The sequence below is a fragment of the Neoarius graeffei genome, chromosome 7 (genome assembly GCF_027579695.1).
Source record: "Neoarius graeffei isolate fNeoGra1 chromosome 7, fNeoGra1.pri, whole genome shotgun sequence".
Classification (NCBI taxonomy): domain Eukaryota; kingdom Metazoa; phylum Chordata; class Actinopteri; order Siluriformes; family Ariidae; genus Neoarius; species Neoarius graeffei.
In genome coordinates, this window is record NC_083575.1 from 60,223,044 (window position 1) to 60,246,100 (window position 23,057).

The 23,057-nt window shown below is 39.3% G+C and overlaps 1 protein-coding gene across 3 annotated transcripts in view; it reads right to left on the bottom strand.

Moving 5' to 3' along the window:
* The window catches only part of sertad2b (SERTA domain containing 2b), a 62,333-nt gene extending 39,516 nt beyond the window's left edge, over positions 1-22,817 (bottom strand). For all 3 annotated transcript variants that reach the window (XM_060926147.1, XM_060926143.1, XM_060926140.1), the window contains exon 1: positions 22,574-22,817. The gene's annotated coding sequence lies outside the window, so the exon portion shown is untranslated. The remainder of the gene's footprint in view (positions 1-22,573) is intronic.
* Positions 22,818-23,057: the final 240 nt, after the last annotated feature.

The window sequence follows — 23,057 nt, forward strand, 5'->3', positions numbered from 1 at the left end:
TGTGCATGTGCGTCTGTGTGTAAGGCTGTGGCACAATTGCTGGACACTAATCCAGATAAAGGAGACCCCTATAGCATGAGCATACATGCAGTTTGATGCTTCTGTAGCTGGAAGCTACCACAGCAAACAGCTCAAACTAGCAGAATGTGACAACAATCTTACACCCCCAGAATCTCCACACTACACTGCATACTGGACACACAAGTAAACTGTGTGTTGTGCACATACATACAATTTACTATTACACAGACATACAGTGCCTGGAATGATAGAACAAATGATCTGCAAGTCGACACAGCATCCGGAGTTATTACGGAAAGATTCACAGCAGGAAAATAAATTAGGTGAGATGTTTAAACTTCCTCATCAGTCTATAATCCATCTAGTTGCACTTTCCACAAGCAGCAAACATTTTATTTAGCAGTGCAAAATAGCCCAGGTTACGTTTGGTTACCTCTGTCAGCACCATCTCTGCATGGACTGCAGTAAAATTTTAATGCATGCTTATTCCACAGTTAAATGATAAATATTACCCTCTTCTTTCATAAAATTACAAGTGCAATCTAGTCAAAATATCAGCACAGCTTCAGGATGCACCAAGGAATGGAAACTAATTTTAGTAATGACATGCATTTCAGTGCATACATACAGTATGCAGTATATTAACTTTACTTAAAATTATCATGATATCTGTAGAAACAATCATGTTAATTTAGATATCATATTTAACCAAAAACATAAGAAATTAGCTTAACTGTACACAAATATACAGTACTGTACAAAAGTCTTAGGTGCATGTAAAGAAATGCTGTGGACCAAAAATGGCTTAAAAATAATTAAATGAAATATTTCAACATTACAAAATATTATAAACAGCAGTAAGCCATGATAAATGAAACAAAGTCAATATTTGGTGTGAGACGACCCTTTGCTTTAAAAAAAAAAAGTAGTCTCAGGTACAATTAGTGCAGTTTTATAAGGAAATGAACTGTTTTTGCTGAGCAGCTGTTTTGAAATGAGCTGTAGGTTTTACTGAGCATTTTGAAGAACCAATCACAGTTCTTCTGGACACTTTGACTGTCATACCTGCTTCTTAATTTTGCAGTAAAACCCAGTAGCCTTCATTATGTTTTCTCTTTTAATCTGAAAAGCAGGCTCTTATGTAATATGCTGCTCAGATACAAACTTTTTTCTCTATAACATTTAATTTTGTGCTGGAAAACGAATGTTTGGAACTCTAAAATGTTTTTGTACTGACTCGATAATGTAGAAATCATAAAATAGAAATCTATAACAAAGTTTGGATGAAAAACAATAGGGTGCCTAAGACTTTTGCACAGTAATATATATACAGACTAGTGCATCCTAAACAATTAGAATATCATGGAAAAAGTTCAATATTTTCTATCAGTTATATAAGAATGTGAAAATGTAATATATTCTTGACTCAATACACATAAACTAAAATGTTTCAAGTATTTTTCTATTTTACTTCTGATAATTACGGCTTATAGTGCAAAAAAAAAAACATCTCAAAATATGAGAGTATTTCATTTCAAGTTTGAGTAAAGCAGTATAAGTACCATGTATCTCTCAGTCTAGTTCAGTACACGCAACCACAATCATGGGGAAGACTGTTGACTTGACAGTTATCCACAAGATGGTCATCAACACTCTCCAGAAGGAAGGTAACCCACAGATGGTCATTGCTGAAAAGGCTGGCTGGAAAAGGTGCACAAGCAATAGGGATGACCGCAGCCTTGAGAGGATTGCCAAGAAAAGTCGATTCAAGAACTTGAGAGAGCTTCACAAGGAGTGGACTGAGGCTGGTGTCAGTGCATCAAAAGCCACCATGCACAGACGTCTTCAGGAAAGGGGCGACAACTGTTGCGCTCCTAATATCAAGCCACTCTTGAACCAGAGACAACATCAGAAGCATCTTACCTGGGGTAAGGAGAGAAAGAACTGGACTGTTGCTCAGTGGTCCAAAGTCCTCTCTTCAGATTAAAGTAAATTTTGGATTTCATTTGGAAATCAAGGTCCTAGAGTCTGGAGGAAGAGTTTTTTTTTTCTTCTCATCCTATTTGAACTACTACTTCATTTTATTATTTTATTTTTACTATTGTTTAATTCTTATTATTTTTCTTTTAATTCTTTTAATTAATTGTTTTAGAATAAAAATAAAATTATTTTATGTAATTTTATTTCTCTATTGTTTACTGTTTTTGTTTTTACTTCTGTAAAGCACATTGAACTGCCATTGTGTATGAAATGTGCTATATAAATAAACTTGCCTTGCCTTGCCTTGGAGAGGTACAGAATCGAATGTGCTTGAAGTCCAGTGTGAAGTTTCGGCAGTCTGTGATGATTTGGGGTGCCATGTCATCTGCTGGTGTTGGTCCACTGTGTTTTATGAAGTCCAAAGTCAACACAGCCGTCTACCAGGAGATTTTAGAGCACTTCATACTTCCATCTGCTGAAAAGCTTTATGGAGATACCGATTTCCTTTTCCAGCAGGACTTAGCACCTGCCCACAGTGCCAAAACTACTACCAAATGGTTTGCTGACCATGATATTACTGTGCTTGATTGGCCAGCCAACTCGCCTGACCTGAACCCCATAGAGAATCTATGGGTTATTGTCAAGAGGAAGATGAGAAACACCCAACCCAAAAATACAGACAAGCTGAAGTCCGCTACCAGAGCTTCAATAACACGTCAGCAGTGTCACAGTCCTCCATGTCACACCACACTGATGCAGTAATTTGTGGTAAAGGAGCCCCAACCAAGTATTGAGTGTATAAATGAATATACTTTTCAGAAGTTGAACATTTCTGGATTATTAATCCTTTTCTGATTCATCTTAGGAAATATTCTCATAATTTGAAATATTGGATTTCTGATTTTCATGCACTATACGTCATAAGCATCAAAATTAAAACAAAAAAGGCTTGAAATATTTCACTTTACATGCAGTGAATATAGATTATATGAAAGTTTACCTTTTTGAATTAAATTACAAAAAAATAAACTTTTTCATATTCTAATCATTTGAGATGCACTAGTATATATATATATATATATATATATATATATATATATATATATGTGTGTGTGTGTGTGTGTGTGTGTGTGTGTGTGTGTGTGTGTGTGTGTGTGTATTTATTTATTTTTAATACACTGTACGTTTTGTGTAAAAAACTTTTCTGAGTCCAACAAAACAAAATTCATCTCATCTCATCATCTCTAGCCGCTTTATCCTTCTACAGGGTCGCAGGCAAGCTGGAGCCTATCCCAGCTGACTACGGGCAAAAGGCGGGGTACACCCTGGACAAGTCGCCAGGTCATCACAGGGCTGACACATAGACACAGACAACCATTCACACTCACATTCACACCTACGGTCAATTTAGAGTCACCAGTTAGCCTAACCTGCATGTCTTTGGACTGTGGGGGAAACCGGAGCACCCGGAGGAAACCCACGCGGACACGGGGAGAACATGCAAACTCCACACAGAAAGGCCCTCGCCGGCCCCGGGGCTCAAACCCAGGACCTTCTTGCTGTGAGGCGACAGCGCTAACCACTACACCACCGTGCCGCCCCCAAAACAAAATTATCTTTGGTAATTGCACATACACTATTGATGTTGTACTAGTAGACAGAGATTACACTGGAAATGTTCTATATGGATAAAGTTATACATTCCAGAACCCAAGTGTTCCCCAAGCTGGATTTCTTTTCTTTTCTTTTCTTTTTAAGAAAAGTAAAATAACCAAGTTATGACATATATCATTACCATCTAAACCTGACATTATAGTATGATATCAATTGAAGGATACACTGTCCCTCCCTAATTGCACCTGTTCTGTCCTTTTCAGGCCATGAGCCAGCTGCTTGTCTCACCTCCATTGAATCCTCTGCTAAAACTTAGTACTGTATTCAGTAATACAGTTTACAAAGACAAAACACAAACATGTCTTTTTGTTTTTTCTCCCATGACAATCTGCATTCTGCTTAACTGGTTCAAGACTGTCCCTGCTGCACACCAGACATTTATAAGAAATGATTTCTCCTCTGATCTCTGTCCACTGGCCAGCCACTGTTTCCCTCCTTTTCTGCCTCACTTTCCTCCTTCCCAGTATGCCATCAGAAAGCCTTCCGCCCCCTCCACTCTCTCTCTCTCTCTCTCTCTCTCTCTCTCTCTCTCTCTCTTTCGAAGCGCTCGATTTGCGTGTTGCCTTCAGGGCTTCTCCGGCAAAGGGAAAGAAAAGGCTTCAGCCCTCACAGCTGTTCCCAATGCTTTAGTCCCTATTGCTCAGCAACCGAGAACAAAACAAAAGCACATCCCCTCCTCTGTCCCCTCCCTCCTGCACTCTATGAACCATTCCCCCTGCCCCAGCACCCACATACACACACATTCACGCCCCAACCCCGTCCCCTAACCCTTTAAACCTCCTGCCACCCCCACCACCCTCATACTCAAACGCCAAGTCCTTTGTCCACATTCACTAGGCAAAATACATATTGTGCTGTAACAGTGATTTGAAGTCTGAACTGCTGCTGGTTACTATAAATAAACTGCAACAACAAACCAGATAATCAAGTATCATACTATCTGTCTGAATTGACTGTTTTATTAGTGTCTTTATTTCCTGTGACCCTGAGGATATAGACAAGGCACATTCAGTTTGGACAGTTTGCTCAAGGATGAGGACATAGAGATGCTTGTATCTGAGAGGAAGAGAACTGTTGACTGGTTATGATGAAACTACAGGTATACAGCAATGGGGTTTTTTTTTTCAATTATACACATGATTTTGTACAAAGCATATTATAATCATATATTTTTATATGCAACCTGTTGTATAAACGAGTTGAAATAAACCAATAATGTTTGGTGTGCTCAGTCAGGCAAAAAGACAGCTAATGATAGAGGGAGACAGGCAGACACAGAGCCTGTAAGCCTGAGAGAGGGAGGGAGGGAGGGAGGGAGAGAGAGAGAGAGAAAGAGAGAGAGTCAGTCAATATGTGTCAGAGAGATATAGAAGGGGAAAATCAAACAGGGAGAGAGAGCAAGAGACAGAGAACGATATATCTATATGTATCATCTCTCTCAGGGAGCAAGAGAGGAGAGAGAGAGAGAGAGAGAGAGTGAGAGAGAGAGAGAGAGAGAGAGAGAGAGAGAGAGAGAGAGAGAGAGAGTCAACCAGTATGTGTATTAGAGACTGAGATAGATGTGGTTGAGCCAGACAGGGAGAGAAACAGAATGAGAGAAAGAGAAAGGAGACTCAGAGAGAGAGAGAGAGAGAGAGAGAGAGAGAGAGAGAGAATGTATAAGAAAGCGAGAGAGGAGCAGCTGGCCATCAGTGAGTTCTGTTCTCACAGCATCTGTGGTTGTGACTCCCAGCAGCTCTCTTTTCTGTCTCATGCACTTTGATTTCCTAACTGTTTAGCAGAATGAGATAGAAAGACAATATCTTTATCGCATAACTGCTCTGCACTTATGTTCATTACTGCCAACAGACAATAGGGAATCACAAAGCCTTTCAGCTGATCCAATACGTCTCGCCTCTGCCAGCCACAATCTTGGCAGTATCCTTACTAGCACTGGTGGCAAGCTGGAGGCGTGGAGCTCATCTGGCACACGGTGCCTCCTGCTCACTCTTATTTTCATCCAGCCATTCTGTCCCTCACTCATTATAGTGTTGGGTAGGTTGGATTAGAAATCAAGCATCTGTTTGGCAAATCAAAGGTGTGTGATTGCCACACCTCTCACTGAGACAGCTGGAGTGCTTTATGCCACGTTATGTCACATTGGGCCTCACGTGAACTAATAATAGCACACACTTCCATAGAGGGAGCCATTGCTGAGCCAAATTGAAGTGCATATTCACATGCTAGAGTCTTAATGTGACATATTTGAGCTCTATAAAATCAACAAATTGAGAAAATTACACCAAGTAGTTGGTGGTGTTTGAAAGCTCAGGTCAAGAATAATAAACATCCATGAAGAAATAGTAAAATAACCATACTCTTCAACTGTCAAGACAAAGAGACTTCTTTTGGCATCTAAAAAAGCAACAACAAACAAAAAAAACAGTGATTAGCCAGACTCATGCAGGCAGGAGTCTTAGAGTCGGCACAGTGCGGTGTGATAATGGGGAGTTTTATAATAAGGGTGGAGCGGACTCAACTCCACTCCATCCACATAATGAGGGGCTTGGAGAAGAAGGCCAGCCATGAGAGAATGTGCCCTTTATTCCTGCTGCTTGTCGCCTGACTGCAGCCTCTGTTCAGCAGGCCTGGCACACATTTATGATACAAGGCACCAAACCAGCACTAGTTATGTGTCTCTTACTACAATGCTGGGCTCAGCTGGTAAGAAACATAGAATGTTGGGAAATGGAGGTGCAGCTGCCAATCAGCTGCTAATTGTCATTATAGCGATACACAAGAGTGATCATACATTTCAGTGAGGCATTTGATGATTAATAGGAACTATCATTGTTTATTTAACTACATTCACTTCAGTAAAGTTGTGAATACTTGCTTATATTGTAATAATACTCATTATATATATGAGTTATATATGAGAGATACTGTAGCACAAACTGCTGAAAAAGTTAATGCTGACACCTTTCTGCTTTAGCCAGTATTAACTTTTTCAGCAGTTTGTGCTACAGTAGCTCTTCTGTGGGATTGGACCATATGGGCTAGCCTTTGTGCCCCATGCGAGTCAATGAGTCTTCGACACCTATGACCCCATCACCGGCTCAGCAGTTGCTCTTCCTTAGACCACTTTTGGTAGGTACTAACCACTGCATACCATGAACACCCCACAAGATGTGCCATTTTAGAGATGCTCAGACTCAGTTGACTGGTCCAGCCATCACAATTTGGCCCTTGTCAAAGTCGCTCAGATCCTTACGCTTGCCCATTTTTCCTGCTTCTAACACATCAACTTCAAGAACTAACTGTTCTCTTGCTGCCTAATATACCAATATATTGATATATTAGGCCATATATTGCATATACTACATACATATATTGCATATACATGCCTAATATATTTGGCATATATTATATATATGCCAATGATATATATAATATATCAGTGACACCCTTGACAGGTGTCATTGTAATGAGAAAATCAATATTATTCACTTCACCTGTCAGTGGTCATACTGTTATGGCTGATATAGTGCATCTCAAAAAATTAGAATACCATGAAAAAGTTCCTTTTTTTCATAATTTAATTCAAAAAGGTAAACTTTCATATATTCTATATTCATTACATGTAAAGTGAAATATTTAAAGCCTTTTTTGTTTTAATTTTGATGATTATGGCTTATAGCTCATGAAAATCAGAAATCCAGTATCTCAAATTATTAGAATATTCCCTAAGATCAATCAAAAAAAGGATTTACAATACAGAAATGTCCAACTTCTGAAAAGTATATTCATTTATACACTCAATACTTGGTTGGGGCTCCTTTACCATGAATTACTGTATCAATGCGGTGTGGCATGGAGGTGATCAGTCTGTGGCACTGCTGAGGTGTTATTGAAGCCCAGGTTGCTTTGATAGTGGCCTTCAGCATATCTGTATTTTTGGGTCGGGTGTTTCTCATCTTCCTCTTGACAATAACCCATAGATTCTCTATGGGGTTCAGGTCAGGCAAGTTGGCTGGCCAGTCAAACACAGTAATATCATGATCAGCAAACCATTTGGTAGTAGTTTTGGCACTGTGAGTAGGTGCTAAGTCCTGCTGGAAAAGGAAATCGGTATCTCCAAAAAGCTCGTCAGCAGATGGAAGCATGAAGTGCTCTAAAATCTCCTGGTAGATGGCTGTGTTGACTTTGGACTTGATAAAATACAGTGGACCAACACCAGCAGATCACATGGCACCCCAAATCATCACAGACTGTGGAAACTTCACACTGGGCTTCAAACACCTTGGATTCTGTGCCTCTCCACTCTTCCTCCAGACTCTAGAACCGTGATTTCCAAATTAAATGCAAAATGTACTTTCATCTGAAAAGAGGACTTTGGACCACTGAGCAACAGTCCATTTCTTTCTCTCCTTAGCCCAGATAAGACACTTCTGACATTGTCTCTGGCTCAGGAGTAGCTTGATATGAGGAATGCGAAAGTTGTATCCCCTTTCTTGAAGATGTCTGTTTGTGATGGGTCTTGATACACTGACACCAGCCTCAGTCCACTCCTTGTGAAGCTCTCCCAAGTTCTTGAATCAACTTTTCTTGACAATCCTCTCAAGACTGCGGCCATCCCTGTTGCTTGTGCACCTTTTCCAGCCACCCTTTTCAGCAATGACCTTTTGTGGCTTACCCTCCTTGTGGAGGGCATCAGTGATAATCTTCTGGACAACAATCAAGTCAGCAGTCTTCCCCATGATTGTGGTTGTGTGTACTGAACTAGACCGAGAGATACACTGTGTTCATACTGTTTTACTCAAACTCAAAATGAAATATTCTAATATTTTGAGATGGGTTTTTTTATGATTTTGTACTGTATGCCATACTAATTAAAATTAAAATAGAAAAATGCTTGAAACATTTTAGTTTATGTGTAATGAGTCTATGATATATAACATTTTCACTTTCTTAAATAACTGATGGAAAATATTGAACTTTTTCACAATATTCTAATTTGTTGAGATGCACTAGTATATAAAGAGAGCGAGAGAGAGATGTGTGTATACACACACTTATTTATTATGTTTAGTTTCCTTTTGCATCTTCATAGTAGCTGATTATATCTTCAAGTGCTCAATTCCTATGGCTGATTTTACTAGTATTAATAATGAGCATAACATACTAAGCAGATGTCAAAGAATTAATGCCAACCCAGACCAACTGATCATTACATCCCAGTCCATTGGTAAAATGTTATACTCAAGCACACTGCAAAGACGACGACTGATTTCGTATTCACCTATGCACAAAGAATTAATATATTTCTGTCTGAAAGGAAAAATACTGGCCAAAATACCAAAATACTGATCAGGGTCCCAAAACTTATTCAAAATAATATGTTAAAATAGTACACCACCTATAAGTATGATATATAATGTACACTATTTTGACATGGTATTTGGTTGGTATTATGCAATGTGGGATGTAGCCAAACAAACTATTTCATTCATTCATTCATTCATTCATTCATTCATTCATTCATTTCTATCTTTCTTTCTTTTACACCGAATCTGTTTAAATGGCCTGCTTGAACCTGAAACCTTTTGCTCAACTATTTCTTGATAGGTAGAATTTGAGAATTAATCAGCAGATGAGCAAAAGTTTTTAAAATGGCATATATTGTATTTTTATGAGGATGCTATGCTGTTTGCTTGTTTTGTTCACTTTTCATTTCCTGCACTGACTTGCTACTGTAAGTTGAACAGCCAGAGAACCCACTCTCCTGTCGAATCAACCTGCTCAACCAGCACTGAGAAGAGCCAGGACTGTAGGAGACCAACAACCACTAATGCTATCAGTCAGTGTCCAACAGTTGACTGAGAGAGAGAGAGAGAGAGAGAGAGAGAGAGAGAGAGAGAGAGAGAGAGAGAGAGAGAGCCCTGTGACCTCGGCTGCAGTCTGGTGTGTGAGGTCAGACTACTGATCCTGCTTACCTGAGACACACACCATGACCAATTCACACTGTAAAAAAAATATTTTTTGTTTTAACTTAAAAAAGTTAGTGCAAGGGCTGCCTTAAAATTTTGAGTTCACTGGAATTCACATAGTAAGTTAAATTGTTGTGAACTTACTATATTAATTTCAGTGAACTCAAAATTTTAAGGCAGCCCTTAAGGCAACCCTTGCACTAACTTTTTTAAGTTAAAACAACAAATCATTTTTTACAGTGCACAGCACAATAATACAGGAGAAGATTCTTCTTAACTATCTACTGCCCATGCAAAGAAAAAAAACAGCCTTTGTAAAATTCTCTCTGATTATTGTATTTTGGCCAATAACAAATCACAACCATGAAAATAAATAGTTACACAGTACCATTTCCAATCTGCCTATTGTTTACTGATGCAATTTAAGACTTACAATCTGCAGTATCAACAGAAATTAATCATATAAAAGTCAAACTGTGGCAAAACCGTTTCTTGCACTAGTCATGTAATATCAAGTGCACATTAACAGCAGAAACTATCTGGGTGCTTAGTCATCAGAATTCCCCTGCTGTCTAGCTTTACATATTGGAACACAATAAAGCGAGACTGAAGCAGGAAACACAGAGCCACGCAGGCATGAAGAGCAAATCCTGCTACCCAATACACTACTTACATAGTGTTCAACACTGAACATACAAGATGTGGCTGAGATATAAAAGGATGTTATTATTACCTATTAATAAAAAAAATAGTTGTTATTATTTCTGTGTGAATACATTATATTTTAGTTACTGTCTCAATTAAAGTTATAATTTGGCAATAGAATAAACTAAATAAATCCATATTGGGTTTCAGCTGGTGTTAAGTCAATATCATATCAACACTGAAAAACTACGTGATAATACACTTGGAATACTGCAAGTATTATCATTATTTTTATAACCCTGACCAACTATTCCATTATTCACAGTAACAAAGTGTAAACCTTTGTCTGATTTGTTTGGGTTTTTTTCCCTATACTTCAACCCAAGACCATGTGGTGGCTCCAGATGTACATTCCTCACTCTTGTAACTACATACCTTTACTATCAGTTTCATAGTTACTGAAAAATTCATTGTATTTACTGAACAATATGCTTTAATATGAAGAACAGGAGTTGTCATGACCTCCTTGACAGTGAGCATTGTAAATATTAAACACCAAACAGCAAGCAAGAAGCACAGCATACTTGATTGCTTATAGAGTCCCAGCCACATGAAAACACATATAAAACACATATACACACCCGATATCTTGGGTTCTTACCATTCTGAAAACTTTATATGGTGTCTCCTTCCATAAATAAATGTCTAAGCTTCACCATATCAACAGCTATATTAATATACAAAAATCTGTTTATTATTGTGTACTACACAAACCCCTGTTTAAATTGTTACAAAATAAATTATGATGTATCAGAATGAGCACAATAATATAAACCTGTGATTTGCCTTACAGTTGTTGTTGTGAAAACAGCTTTATAGAAAATTAATCAACCTTTTGCCCAACCAGAATTGATCAGACGTGAACATAGACTTGCACTGAAATACAGTCATTATAATATCTAAATAACCAACACAGGGCATAAAATACTTTTACAGCACAAGCATAGACCTATTTCTTTTCTTTTTACATGGGTCAAGAATTGCCCAATATGCACTCCCAAAGACAATGATGGGAAGATCTTCAAAGATTTACAGTACATGATTGAGCAATGAATAATGGATGCACTGAAGAAAAATGTTCAATTAAAATATGCACCTACTCTAGCTGAACATTGAGCTGGAGTACACAGCGTTATGAATGGTATGTAAAGAGTGTGAGAAGTTACATGTAGCTTTGTCAAAGCTTAGCATGCTTTGTTCTGCCTCTGAGCATTGCTTGTCTTTACGACTATTGTGGCTCACCCCATCCTCCTCCTCCATTAAAGGTGGGCTGATGAAATATTAATGCAGAAGAAGGAAAGTCTCTCTCTCTCTCTCTCTCTCTCTTTGTGTGTGTGTATGCGTGTGCGTGCGTGTGTAGCTACTGCTTCAGAGACATTTGATATATGCACCTCTGGAGTTTCCATCACTGCTACTTCTAGAGTGGCACTTTTCTTAAACACCGATCAGTAATCAGCACTCCAGGAACATTACTGTATAATCACACAAAAAAACTGTACACTCAACAAAAAAAAAACATTGGATTTACTTAACCGAGTTATGGCAACCAGTCCCACGAAACTGTGTTAATTTAGATGTATTGAATACAGTTATGTTGAGTTATTCAAAACATAACTGTATTCAATACATCTAAATTAACACAGTTTCGTGGGACCGGTTGCCATAACTCGGTTAAGTAAATCCAATGTTTTATTTTTTTGAGTGTACCTTTCCCTGTCACTGGGGAAGTATACTCAGGAGTACATAGTCTGTCCCTTTAATATGTATATTTTCACAGAAATGTAATAAATGTGTATATTTTACCTAGAAATGTACAGTTCCTTCCACAATTATTGGCACCCCCTGTAAAGATTAGTGCAAAAGGGTTAAAAAAAATCCACCCTTTGGTGAAGTAGCTTCATCTCACGCTGAAAAAAAAGAGAAAAATCCCAACCTTTAACTGAAATAAATTTATTCAGAGAAAAACAAATCCCTCATCAAGAAATAATTGTTTTCAACAAAAACACGTGTAACACAATTATTGGCACCCCTGGAAATTATAGTGAGCACAATGTAACTGACGCATGTTTCCCATTTAAATTGTACATTTTTACATGATTGGCATGTGTAGGAACTTTCAAGCTGTAATCCATGACTTCCTGATTAATTGGGGTACAAATATGAGGTGACACACAGGCCAAATTTCCTTAGTCATTATATATAGTGTATATGGCCACTACATTTTCTCTCTAACACACACACACACACACACACACACACACACACACACACACACACACACACACACACACCTGGGAATCTCCTAGAGTTTACACAGTATGGTGTTGTGTAAAACACTGAGTAAGCAACAGTTCTGTCAGTGGAAATGCCTTGTTTATAAGAGAGGTCAGAGGAAAGTGGCCAGATTGGTTTGAGCTGCCAGGAAGGATATAGTAACTCATATAATTACTCTTTACAACCTTGGGGAGCAGAAAAGCATCTCAGCATCCATAAGACATTAACCCTTGAGGTGGATGGGCTACAACAGCAGAAGATCATGTTGGGTTCCACTCCTATCAGCCAAGAACAAGAATCTGAGTACAATGTATATACATTTATACATTTAATACATGTATTACTGTGATCGCCATAAATATGTAATTTGCAATCATTGTTTAACCCTGCCATAACCACTTAACATTTATTTGTTTTGTGAAACATGTGCAATATTCCCCTTCTTGTATGTGCAATAACACTATCTGCACTACCTCTCTGAGTATATTTTATGTTGTCTGTAAAGTGTCCCATATTTATGTTGCTCTGCTGCTGTGTCAGAAGAATTTGATTCATTTGAACGTCTAAAACACTCCATATACACACGACAATAGAACTTGCACTGTAAAATGCAGCATTGCTTTTTACAGTCTTCAGCAGAGAGAATACATTTCCTGTGAGTCATAACAGAAAACAGGTCACTCTTCCAGCTCCTGGGAAGAATTTCCCGATAGACAAGCAACAACTTTAGCCTCTTAAAGGTTTGGGTAATTATTCAGCCATTCTCCTTAAAGTACATAATTCAGAATAATTATTAATAACTCAATAACAACAATGAAATTAATAGGAAAGGTATGTAGTTACAAGACTGAGAAATGTAAATCGAGAGCAACAAGCTTTGGGTGTTTAAATGATTAACGAAGACACAGAAGCTACCATAAAACCTACACATCAAATTTGTATTTAATCACTAATATATATTAAATCAATAAATCAAATGGAAATAAGTTACACACAGTTGAATCAGCTACATTTAGGCCAAAGAGCTAATGTTACAGAGCCTGTGAGTACCACTAAGCTAATGAGGTGACTACAATCAGCCTGAGCTCTAAACTCAGTTGTCCCAAGCAACACTCTAATCTGGATTATCAGCAAACTTGGATGTGCTCCTCTAATCCAACGCAGACAAAACCCAGACCACATCTATATGCGACAAGAACAGGAAGTGCAGGTGGAGAGGGTGGAAGATCCATAAAGTTCAGTTTATGTCTCAAAGATCTCATCCTAGGCCAACTTAAACCAGCCCTTGCAGCCTGCATAAACTCATCTCATTCTCATTATCTCTAGCCGCTTTATCCTTCTACAGGGTCGCAGGCAAGCTGGAGCCTATCCCAGTTGACTACGGGCGAAAGGCAGGGTACACCCTGGACAAGTCGCCAGGTCATCACAGGGCTGACACATAGACACAGACAACCATTCACACTCAAATTCACACCTACGGTCAATTTAGAGTCACCAGTTAACCTAACCTGCATGTCTTTGGACTGTGGGGGAAACCGGAGCACCCGGAGGAATCCCACGCGGACACGGAGAGAGCATGCAAACTCCACACAGAAAGGCCCTCGCCGGCCCCGGGGCTCGAACCCAGGACCTTCTTGCTGTGAGGCGACAGCGCTAACCACTACACCACCGTGCCGCCCCCTGCATAAACTGGTTATAATAATAATAATTATTATTATTATTATAAAAGTATAATAAGGATACACATGAACAGAAAAGACATAAATACTTGTCTGAATTGGTTGAGTCCAGCTGCCAAACATCTAAAAGTCACCATTCAGAAAGTGCATTATGAGTAAGAGTTATTGCTAAAACTCTATGCTAAAAATAATTTGGAACAATTATCATGAGGTGGAATTACCAGACATTACACCATAAGTGACCAGAGTTTAATGAGGTTTCACTAATTTCTGAAAATGTTAAAAATAAAAACTAATTTGAATAGTGAACAAGTATTGGTAGACAAGGAGATGTACAATGCCATTTGTGTTGCCACCCTTCCCATTTCTTGATGTCAGTTCCAATATTCTCCTTGCTCTGACACTCCTGGGTATTTTGAGTAGAACTTCCAAAAATGTCAAAATATGTGAAAATTGTTTATACAGTTAGGTCCATAAATATTTGGACAGAGACAACATTTTTCTAATTTTGGTTCTGTACATAACCACAATGAATTTTGAACAAAACAATTCAGATGCAGTTGAAGTTCAGACTTTCAGCTTTAATTCAGTGGGTTGAACAAAATGATTGCATAAAAATGTGAGGAACTAAAGCATTTTTTAAACACAATCCCTTCATTTCAGGGGCTCAAAAGTAATTGGACAAATTAAATAATTGTAAATAAAATGTTCATTTCTAATACTTGGTTGAAAACCCTTTGTTGGCAATGACTGCCTGAAGTCTTGAACTCATGGACATCACCAGACGCTGTGTTTCCTCCTTTTTAATGCTCTGCCAGGCCTTTACTGCAGCGGTTTTCAGTTGCTGTTTGTTTGTGGGCCTTTCTGTCTGAAGTTTAGTCTTTAACAAGTGAAATGCATGCTCAGTTGGGATGAAATCAGGTGACTGACTTGGCCATTCAAGAATATTCCACTTCTTTGCTTTTATAAACTCCTGGGTTGCTTTGGCTTTATGTTTTGGGTCATTGTCCATCTGTATTATGAAATGGTGACCAATCAGTTTGGCTGCATTTGGCTGGATTTGAGCACACAGTATGTCTCTGAATACCTCAGAATTCATCCAGCTGCTTCTGTCCTGTGTCACATCATCAATAAACACTAGTGACCCAGTGCCACTGGCAGCCATGCACGCCCAAGCCATCACACTGCCTCCGCCATGTTTTACAGATGATGTGGTATGCTTTGGATTATGAGCTGTACCACGCCTTCACCATACTTTTTTCTTTCCATCATTCTGGTAGAGGTTGATCTTGGTTTCATCTGTCCAAAGAATGTTCTTCCAGAACTGTGCTAGCTTTTTTAGATGTTTTTTAGCAAAGTCCAATCTAGCCTTTTTATTCTTGAGGCTTATGAGTGGCTTGCACCGTGCAGCGAACCCTCTGTATTTACTTTCATGCAGTCTTCTCTTTATGGTAGATTTGGATATTGATGCGCCTACCTCCTGGATAGTGTTATTCACTTGGTTGGCTGTTGTGAAGGGGTTTCTCTTCACCATGGAAATTATTCTGCAATCATCCACCACTGTTGTCTTCTGTGGGCGTCCAGGTCTTTTTGCATTGATGAGTTCACCAGTGCTTTCTTTCTTTCTCAGGATGTACCAAACTGTAGATTTTGCCACTCCTAATATTGTAGCAATTTCTCGGATGGGTTTTTTCTGTTTTCGCAGCTTAAGGATGGCTTGTTTCACCTGCATGGAGAGCTCCTTTGACCGCATGTTTTCTTCACAGCAAAATCTTCCAAATGCAAGCACCACACCTCAAATCAACTCCAGGCCTTTTATCTGCTTAATTGAGAATGACGTAACGAAAGAATTGCCCACACCTGCCCATGAAATAGCCTTTGAGTCAATTGTCCAATTACTTTTGGTCCCTTTAAAAACAGGGTGGCACATGTTAAGGAGCTGAAAGTCCTAAACCCTTCATCCAATTTTAAGGTGGATACCCTCAAATTAAAGCTGAAAGTCTGGACTTTATGTCCATGTCCATTATATAACTATAACCTGAATATGTTTCAGTAAACAGGTAAAAAAACAAAATTTGTGTCAGTGTCCAAATATCTATGGACCTAACTGTATGTTATATGATGTATATTTATGTGTAATTATCATATCTGATATTAACGCAACTACAACCTCAAATCAGAAAAAAATTGGGATGGGATGGGATGGGATGGGATAGATAGATAGATAGATAGATAGATAGATAGATAGATAGATAGATAGATAGATAGATAGATAGATAGATAGATAGATAGATAGATAGATAGATAGATAGATAGAACCCCCACAGTGATTTTCAAATTTACTTTGACTTGTATTTCATTGTAGACAGTATGAACCCAATATATTTCTTGTTTTGTCTGGTCAACTTCATTTCATTTGTTAATATACATCCATTCCTGAGGTTCAGCCATGCAACATATTCCAAAAACAAAGCTTGGAAGTGGGCAATTTAGGACTAGTAATGAGGTAAAACAATTAAATAATGATGTGATTTGAAACTGATGACATCAACAAGTGCTTGTAATCATGATTTGTTACAAAATCAGTATCCAGGAAAGGCCTAGTCTTTAGGTGGCACGATGGTGTAGTGGTTAGCGCTGTTGCCTCACAACAAGAAGGTTCTGAGTTCGAGCCCAGTGGCCAATGGGGGCCTTTCTGTGTGGAGTTTGCATGTTCTCTGTGTGGGTTTCCTCCGGGTGCTCCAGTTTCCGCCACAGTCCAAAGACATTCAGGTTAGGCTAATTGGTGGCTCTAAATTGACCATAAGTATGAGTGTGAATGGTTGTTTGTCTCAATGTGTCAGCCCTGTGATAATCTGGTGACTTGTCCAGGGTGTACCCCGCCTCTCGCCCATAGTCAGCTGGGATGGGCTCCAGCTTGCCTGCGACCCTACACAGGATAAGTAGTTATGGATAATGGATGGATGGCCTAGTCTTTGAGGAGCAAAGATGGGCTGAGGACCTTTCTCGTCATCTTTTGGTAAAATCCTTTGCCCTTTCACCCTTAATCACTTCATGGGGGAACACAAAAGAAACTTTTATCAGTTTCACGGTTTGTTTGATTTGAGCAGCGCAAAACAATGCAAGCGTCAGTCATTTTAATGACTATCAAGGTGCCCCAGTGATAGTAACGCTTTGTGAACAGTGAGCTTAGCTGACCACAATTTCATGTCTTGCATAACTAATGAGGCAAATGTGACATCAGATGCAACCCATCTATATGGTGACCATGATCAAACAGTAAACAAAAACACATGAGGACGTACCGTAAGCGTCTCCTGAACTTCAAAACATCAGAGAAAATTTTTGAAATGTTTAAAAACAATGTTCCTCAAAAAAAAGACAGGAAGGGATTTGGATATTTCACCCTCGACGGTGCATAATATAATATCAATATATTATTTGCATAAAGGGCAACGGCACAAGCCTAAACTGACCACCCGTGATCTCTCGGATGGTACTGCATCAAGAACCATCATTCTGTTATAGTTGATATAACCACATGGGCTCAGGATCTTATCTCATCTCATTATCTCTAGCCGCTTTATCATCTCATTATCTCTAGCCGCTTTATCCTTCTACAGGGTTGCAGGCAAGCTGGAGCCTATCCCAGCTGACTACGGGTGAAAGGCGGGGTACACCCTGGACAAGTCGCCAGGTCATCACAGGGCTGACACATAGACACAGACAACCATTCACACTCACACCTACGGTCAATTTAGAGTCACCAGTTAACCTAACCTGCATGTCTTTGGACTGTGGGGGAAACCGGAGCGCCCGGAGGAAACCCACACGGACACGGGGAGAACATGTAAACTCCACGCAGAAAGGCCCTCGCCGGCCACGGGACTCGAACCCGGACCTTCTTGCTGTGAGGCGACAGCGCTAACCACTACACCACCGTGCTGCCCCTGGGCTCAGGATTACTTTGGTAAATATTTATCAAGCACTACAATACAGAGTTACATCCACAAATACCAGTTAAAACTTTACTGTGCAAAAAGAAAGCCTTATAACAAGTGTGTCCAGAAGCACCTTCTCTGGGCTCAGAGGCATCTGGGATGGACCATCACGCAGTGGAAGTGTGTATTGTCTTCAGATGAATCAGTATTCCAGGTCTTTTTTGTAAGAAATGGACACTGTGTTCTCCGGACCAAAGACGAAAATTACCATCCAGACTGTTAGCAACCACAAGTCCAAAAGCCAGGGTCTGTCATGGTATGGGGTTGTGTCAGTGTCTTTGGCAAAGATGACTCACACTTCTATGATGGTGGCATTAATGCAGAAAAGTACATTGAGATTTTGGAGCAACTTATATTGTCTTCAAGACGACATCTTTTGCAGGGATATTTCAACAAGAAAAACCGCATTCTGTGCGTTGTGGAAGAAGAGGGCACCTGTCCCCTCTGTCCCCAATAGAGAATGAGTGATGAATTTTGAAACGAAAAACATGACAACAACCATGTACTGTTGCACAACTTAAGAACTGGACAAAATAACACCTGAAACGGTTCATCACTTGGTGTCTTCAGTCCCTAAACATCTTGTAAGTGCTGTGAAAAGGAATGGCAAGTAGCCACCATTGACCTCAATGACAACTTTGCACATTATTGGCATTATCTTAACCAGCTTCATGAGGTAGTCACCTGGAATGCTCTTCAATTGACAGGTGAGCCTCGTCAAAAGTTAATTCATGGAATTTCTTGCATTTGAGACCATCAAACAGTAAGTAGTTTTTTTTTTTTCATTTTTTTTAATAGCCCTATTCCACAACTGTAGTAATCCATATTATGTGAAGAACAGTTCAACTAAGTAAAGATAAACAACAGTCTGGTGTAACTTTAAGACATGACATGTGTTTTATTTAATAAAAATAATGAAAACCATTGACTTAGAAGGTGTGTCCAAACATTTGACTGGTACCAAATTTCTGAAAAAACAAACAAACAAACAAACAAACAAACAAACAAACAAACAACAAGCACCCAGAAAACCTGCTGTGTATAATGACTGCTCCTAGGACAAAACCTTTGATCAATGTATTTTTGATTAAATAGGCCTACAGTACATGACAATAAATGTCTTATCTTTTATCCAGAGTGACTTAGACAATTGAGACAGGATACAATTACATTGTTCAGAGTTAAGCACTCGAGCACCCACTACAATTTTATAGGCTAAGATTTAAACTGATGACTAAATCACACATGAGAGTATGTCTTCCAAAATCTGTTCATATTTAGTTATATTTTAGTTTCCACTTGGTTGAAAACTGGAGCAAGAGAACAAAACATAAATCAACTTACTAATTCTTTCCTGGGCATCAAGATATTTTTTTCTGGGACTAAAACAGTAGCGTTATTGTTGAGAAATAACTTGTATGTCTAGTATAGAGACTAATTTAGTTTCGAAAACCTCTTAGAAATACGATTTGTATGAAGGTGTACAGTGTACTGACTGACCAACACCTATCCTTAGTCTTATGTTATAAGTGAGTTCTGAGTAAATGTGTTTCTTAAAAAAAAATGGATAAAAAATAAAAATAAACTTTTTAAAAAAGTCTTGGCTATAGTGTCCCTTACGTCCAGCATCATGGGAGAAAAAAAAACAGCAAAACAAAACCTTTTATTTACAGAATCTGCTTAATATGCCTACAGTTTGTCTCAATACACACAGACTTGTGTGTGAACAGGCAAGGCAGGCAACTGCTTGGGGCCCCCTGGCCCAAGGGGCACCCCGAGAGTCGGGGCCTGAGAGCTTATTTATTTTGTTTTTTATTGTTTTTATTGTTCTTTACCATTGTATTTTCACATTTGGAATTTAAAAAACTTTGGTTTCATACATTTTTCGTTGGTGTCAGATTATTTATAACATATTGGTGATGAACACTGGTCAGAAGGGCCCCTTGGAAATTTTTGCTTGGGGCCACAACAGACTCTAGAATCGCTTCTGAATACACAGCTTCCTATGAGTAATTACTTGGATTTTCCCTTCGTTGCTCAAATAGATCATGGTCTGCACAAACATAAAAATATGCATGATGCTGATTTATTGTCCAACACAAATGAGTGTCTAACACACTTGATTCAACTAATCAGCTACATCGCAGAGTTGAAGAGGGTGTGTGAGAGCAGGGAAAACACTCAAATGTACAGGACAGGGGGAACTCCAGGTGCAGAGATGAGGAACTGTGTAGATCAGGTTGATAAACTCTCTCTCTCTCTCTCTCTACATATATATATATATATATATATATATATATATATATATATATATATATATATATATATATATATATACACACAGTGGTGCTTGAAAGTTTGTGAACCCTTTAGAATTTTCTATATTTCTGCATAAATATGACCTAAAACATCATCAGATTTTCACACAAGTCTTAAAAGTAGATAAAGAGAACCCAGTTAAACAAATGAGACAAAAATATTATACTTGGTCATTTATTTATTGAGGAAAATGATCTAATTTTACATATCTGTGAGTGGCAAAAGTATGTGAACCTCTAGGATTAGCAGTTAATTTGAAGGTGAAATTAGAGTCAGGTGTTTTCAATCAATGGGACGACAATCAGGTGTGAGTGGACACCCTATTTTATTTAAAGAACAGAGATCTATCAAAGTCTGATCTTCACAACACATGTTTGTGGAAGTGTATCATTGCACGAACAAAGGAGATTTCTGAGGACCTCAGAAAAAGCGTTGTTGATGCTCATCAGGCTGGAAAAGGTTACAAAACCATCTCTAAAGAGTTTGGACTCCACCAATCCACAGTCAGACAGATTGTGTACAAATGGAGGAAATTCAGGACCACTGTTACCCTCCCCAGGAGTGGTCGACCAACAAAGATCACTCCAAGAGCAAGGCATGTAATAGTCGGCGAGGTCACAAAGGACCCCAGGGTAACTTCTAAGCAACTGAAGGCCTCTCTCATATTGGCTAATGTTAATGTTCATGAGTCCACCATCAGGAGAACACTGAACAACAATGGTGTGCATGGCAGGGTTGTAAAAAGAACATTGCTGCTCGTCTGCAGTTTGCTAAAGATCATGTGGACAAGCCATGAAGCTATTGGAAAAGTGTTTTGTGGACAGATGAGACCAAAATAGAACTTTTTGGTTCAAATGAGAAGTGTTATGTTTGGAGAAAGGAAAACACTGCATTCCAGCATAAGAACCTTATCCCGTCTGTGAAACATGGTGGTGGTGGTATCATGGTTTGGGCCTGTTTTGCTGCATCTGGGCCAGAACGGCTTGCCATCATTGATGGAACAATGAATTCTGAATTACACCAGCGAATTCTAAAAATGTCAGGACATCTGTCCATGAACTGAATCTCAAGAGAAGGTGGGTCATGCAGCAAGACAACGACCCTAAACACACAAGTCGTTCTACCAAAGAATGGTTAAAGAAGAATAAAGTTAATGTTTAGGAATGGCCAAGTCAAAGTCCTGACCTTAATCCAATCGAAATGTTGTGGAAGGACCTGAAGCGAGCAGTTCATGTGAGGAAACCCACCAACATCCCAGAGTTGAAGCTGTTCTGTACGGAAGAATGGGATAAAATTCCTCCAAGCCGGTGTGCAGGACTGATCAACAGTTACCGGAAACGTTTAGTTGCAGTTATTGCTGCACAAGCGGGTCACACCAGATACTGAAAGCAAAGGTTCACATACTTTTGCCACTCACAGATATGTAATATTGGATCATTTTCCTCAATAAATAAATGACCAAGTATAATATTTTTGTCTCATTTGTTTAACTGGGTTCTCTTTATCCACTTTTAGGACTTGTGTGAAAATCTGATGATGTTTTAGGTCATATTTATGCAGAAATATAGAAAATTCTAAAGGGTTCACAAACTTTCAAGCACCACTGTGTGTGTATGTATCAAAATTTAATTCATCACTGGGGATTTTACTGTCAGTCATCAGAGGTCACTGCAGCAGCTCTTATCATAAGTCACGTTACGTAACTGTACCGCGACCACGCGCGTCCTGCTGTAGCTACTGACGTGCATGATCGGTCCGAGCTCGCGGACAAGTCACGTGGTCCACGGTCATCTAACACATCAGCGGTGCTTCTGCTTGAACACCAACGGAATTAAAAGACACGCACGCGCGCGCACTGAGGCACGTCATGCCCTTTGAAGCACTTTGAAAAGGTGACTTCAATCAAGCTACTCGCTTACATTAGTTGTAGCAGTGTTGCTGTGTCACTTACCCCGTTTGTACAGATCTGTCCGGGCCGCTTTAGGAACTCATCCAGAGACTGCTCTGAAGTAAACTATTGCACTGTGCAGGAGATCACCAACGGCTGCTTGATCTCACATGGCACTTTCTGGATGTAATCCGTCAGATCATTTTAGCGTCAGGAGTCTTGCCTGTCCTTTCGTGTGAAGCAGGTTAAAGATTCCCTAACCGCATGTCTCCATTGGAATTGCAGAACCTCGGGAAAGACTGACAGATCGAGCAGTGACTCGAGGGCTGAAACGCGTCTCTTGTCCCCGCCCACTGTGTGTAAATCCGCCAACAGGGCTGCATGGCGAGGCGGCGCGCGCTCAGCCGCGTGTGTTAAAGAAGCTACTGCTGCAAATTGTTTTTAACACAAGGAGCTTAACTTCCATCGAAATGCACCCTTCAGATACACCTTCTGTTGGTGTCTAGCAATGGTAGCTGTACTGCTGCTTTCCAAGTGCAGTGCAGGA